A 4,858-nucleotide genomic window follows, 5' to 3' on the forward strand; every position below is an offset into this window, starting at 1 on the left:
TCCCTCGTTCACAGAAAGAAAGTGCGTAGTGTTGTTGTCGCGTTGTTCAACTGGCTCATAAAATTAATTTGCAAGCTGTAGTCACCCATCCCACAAGCAGCCATGCTCCTTCGCAACCAGTTTTTTCAGCCAACCCCTACCATCGCACATACCTCTCATAGCGTTAATTCACCACTAAGGTAATGAACACCGTTAGTTCTGCAACATCAAAATGTTTTGGGGGGAATATCTGACATACAAGTAAATGTTTATATGTCAGCACAAGCTAAAATACCAGTATATGAAGTGCGTACATTAATTCATTGCTCCGTAAATTTGTTATTCCGCAGTTTTCTTACAGTAGCACTGGCTCTTTTAATTGTAGTTTTCCCTCAATTCACTCATTTGTGATTCCTGACTTTGGGTATGGAAATATGTGTGTGCATACGATGCTTCTGAGGGTGCTTTGTGGCGACATCAAAAATTTTGTAGCCTAGCGGGCTTATAATTTCCTATCGTATTTTTGTACACTCGTACGATTGTTAACTATGTACATTAGGGTGGTCCAAAACAAGTAAAGTCGGAATTTATATAATCTCACCCCCTAGGATTGTTCTATATCAAAAAAAAATATACCACTTTTTTTATTTTGAAATCAAAAAATATTTAGAGGTCGCACAAAACGCTCAATTTTTTTTTTTTGTATTTTATATGGGAAAAACGAATTTTCGTAGAAATGGTATCGAATTCTTGAAAATCAATATTTTTCGTTTTTGGTTCTATCCAGGAGACTTCCAATAACAATATCAAATTGTTTATTTAACCAATTTTTAATACTAACGCTTTTTTATTTATCCCCCCTTTGTATATTCTGGCATTTTCTGGCAGACCTATAAAATATAGTTACAATGAAAAAATTCTTAAATAAATAATTGGGTATTTTTACTAAGAAAAGAAACAGAGTCTTCTGATCGAAAAATATAGATTTTTAAGAATTCTGTACCATTTCTACGAAAACTTATTTTTTCCCATACAAAATACATGGAAAACTTTGGCGCTTTGAGGATACCTCTAAATATTTTTGATTTCAAAAAAAAAGAACAGAGGTATATTTTTTTCGATATAGAACAATGCTAGGTGGTGAGAACATTAAAATTCCAACTTTACTATTTCATATGCATTTTTGGACCACCTTAATGTAAACACATACATACATACATGTTGTTGGAACATTTGCTGTTTACTATTTTACGCAATTTCATTCACTTTTGAATGTTGCTGCCCTTGGTAGCTTTTATTGGTATTTGCATAATTCGACAGACATTTTTTAAGGTTGCCAGATCGCCTACAAAATATAAATGATTTCATAGTTTTTTCGTCGGGCTACTAGTTGAAGTGAATTCAGCTCTGCATATACATAAATCATTTAATTTTAATAAACCAAAACAATAGGTTCTATTGCAGAAGGTTTATGAATATATGATATGACTTAGTTAAGCGCTAAATATCTAGGTGGAAACATTTTCTTCAAAATAACACCAAAATTTTTTTATGGTTGCTACTTTCCAATTCCTATGTAGAATTACTCGGTGATTCAAAAATCGAGTTGATAATTTTTTCTATGGATAATTTCGAGATAAAAAGTGGTTGCAATTAATTACGCATATCTTACGAAAAAATTTATATTTATTTATAGATCACTTTTCGATCGACGTGATAGTTTCGGAAACAGTAATTAATAATTCCAGATTTATTTTTTTTTTTGATGATAAAATGAAAGAAATTCAATTTTTAGCAGAGAAAATATTATAAAAATAACAGATTCTGTCTAAATTTTTTGCATTTTTGTTGAAGCCTGTTCTGTTACAGAAAAAAATGAAGCTAATAATTAAGAAAATGGATAAGTAAAGTAAGTAAAAAAGGAATGAGTGGAAATGAAAATGAGCAAGAATTTATTGTATGAAAAATTAACAGGAAATAATGTTACTCATACGCCATGTACACATGAATAACCGCATTTATTTCAGCTCATACTTCATACAGAACATCCTAGTGCAATTTCACTTGACAACTACTTCATTTCTTATTTATCCATCTAACGTAAAACTCGATTTGATCGTTTCTTCTAGATTCTCTAGATTCTTGACTCTAGAATTTACGATATTAAGTGCCCTCGCAAACACATGCCCAAAATAAACTATTTTTTCGCTTTTCTCAATTTTGAAAATTTTAAATTTTTACATGTTACTTGGCAGCACTTTTCTTTGCCTATCCGTTCCAACGTTTGTAATTCTAATTGAATTTGAGAGCTGGCGTGCATGGCTCGCTATTCTCTTACAACTTGAAAGCTATGTTGCAATAAATTTAGCTTCAAACAGGAATAAAGAAAAGCAATCAGTATCCCTGGCATCAATTTCACAAGCAACAGCATGCTATTAGAGCTTTTTTGATGTGGTAGTTTCTGCTGTTTATGCTACAATTGTCTTCGCACTGACCTATACACTAACAATCGTATCTATTCTCTCGGTCAGTGTGCAATTTTGTTCTGATTGTTATCAGTTTTATGGGTTTTCTTCTATCTTCTTGCATACAGTTTGCTTCACTACGCCATCTGTTCGTTGCCGATTGTTGGTATGATGTGGCGGCGCATTTAGCGCAGACGAATAGCAAAAAGTCAACTGACTAATTGCACAAATGCAAAGCTGTTGTTGTCATTTAACGATTCTTCAAATCGTCCAAGTACTAAGTATATGTGCGCTATGCCAAATAAACCCCTTGTATTCTTCTTAATATTTGTTATATGTACCAATCTTCAGCTGCTTTGACAATTTGGCGTTAAACTCTAAACTCTCATTCGAGCGGTTTTCAAAGTTTATGGACTGATTTAATAGAAAATAAACGATATGGGTTAATGGAGAGGATAACAAGTGCGGAGCGCCCGCCGCACTCCCAATGCGAAGGACGAGTGGTTTCGACTATGGTGACTGTATCACATCAGACGCTTGACGTAAGCACACACAGTAACACAAAAGTAAATTCGGAATGCTCAAAAAGAACAATTATGTACTATATTATTTTTGTATATAACCTCGAGTACTGCAGTCCTACCCGACCCGCACTTTGCTGCCTTTACGGCAATTCATTTAATTTCCTCTTCCGACCGGTTGCGCCCCAAGTGCTTTTAGAGGGGAATGGGTGGATACGTAGAACTGCGACTAAATGACTGAGTGTGTTTATGTATGTATGTATGAATTCCTATATGCATATTTGTACATACAGCTGTGTGTCTCTGTTTGTTGGCTGTGGAATGTCAAACACTGTGCTTCGCTCCTCACTCGATTTACTCGTCCAGCAATACCAAGTGGCTCGCAGCTAACCCCTGGATTTGTCACTAAGCTACACTGTACAGCTTACCAGCCAACCACCATTACCACCCTGCGGCAGCCAACATTAGCAGCTTGCAAATGATTTTGATGCTGCACCGCTGCTGTTTCTAGCAGATACCGTCGCTGAAGATTTGGGCGCGTGGCATTCAAATGGTTTGCTGTGGCATGCCAATGCTAATGGCTAAAATTCCCCCGCCCCCCCCCCCCCTCTGTTTTTTAAATTATTTTGTTGTTTTTGCTGTTGTTGTTTCGGCAATTATATCAAGGGTTGAAACTGAAGTCTAAACAAATATAAAAAAAAAACATTAAGTAAACAAGTCGTCGGCATGTGTCGCTATGCCCTTTATTGAGGCACTGCCTCCACCCACCCGCATGCAGTCACGCATTAAGTTCTCCATGGCATGGATGTTATTATCCTGAAAGGTTATGAGTTGCAACTTACTTCAAATGACCAAAAAAGTAAACATTGCGATGCATCGTCGTGCTGCTACTTTTGTCATAAATTCCAACAAGTAAACAAAAATTTAATTTCAAGCCGAATTTTTATATTTTTCCATTAGATTGATGGCTTCGATGCTCAGATGAGTTGGAGTTAATTACGCTGCAATGGAACTGTGTTGAAGGGAGACAAGCGAAATGTATAATTTAAAATGTAAATAAGCTAGAAATAATGAAAAAACGCTTTTATAGAAGTAATGGCATTTTTTCTCCTTGTTAATTTATAAGGATTGAACTTCATGAGATATTTTGAAGCGCTTTTTTGCTAGAAAATAGCCAACATTGAGTTCTTATTATTATGTCGTTTTGCTATTTTGTTGCAGTGGACCAATTTTTAAGTGGTATTCACCGAATTTAGCAAGGGACCAGGCAGTCGGGAAAAAGAGCTGATTAGCTCAAAGCAACGAAAGTAGTCAAAATTGTTGCTTGAACTGATCAGCCCTTTGTCCCAAGCGCCAGGTCATTTGCTCAATTTAGTGAGGACCCCTATAGCATTTTCGCTTTCTCATTCGCACCGCGTTGAGTTGTTTATGTTTACTTTGCCCTCAGCCGAAGACACATTACTTGTTCGTAGTGCAAATTTTGTAAAAAATTAATTTGCATGCAATCCTAATTATTCTTTGGTCTATGCTGATAATTACTTTTAGTTTAATTAGTTAGTCAGGCGGCTAGACAAATTTGTAGGACTACCCTTAAATATTATGTCTGACAAGACGTGCCTTAACAAACAAAAATTTTATGCTTTCTCTTTTAAAAATTGGGAGGGTCAAACGTCATTTTTGGTATATAGTTTAATCGTCATTTTTGCTTAGAATCAATTGTAGAATTTGAATTTGCTATACAATTTCTTTTAAAAATTAGTTCCGAACAAGTTACTCCGCCCTCGTATACATATTTGTATAATTCTTCCTTACTTACTGTCGGGACTTCTTTGATTCCGAAGGATATTTATTCAGGCTGGCCATAGTCGCGTAGAAGCACTATTCGTGCTTGGC

Source organism: Rhagoletis zephyria, unplaced genomic scaffold (assembly GCF_001687245.7).
Source record: "Rhagoletis zephyria isolate East Lansing unplaced genomic scaffold, Rhagoletis_zephyria_1.1 Rzeph_scaffold_00140, whole genome shotgun sequence".
Taxonomy (NCBI): domain Eukaryota; kingdom Metazoa; phylum Arthropoda; class Insecta; order Diptera; family Tephritidae; genus Rhagoletis; species Rhagoletis zephyria.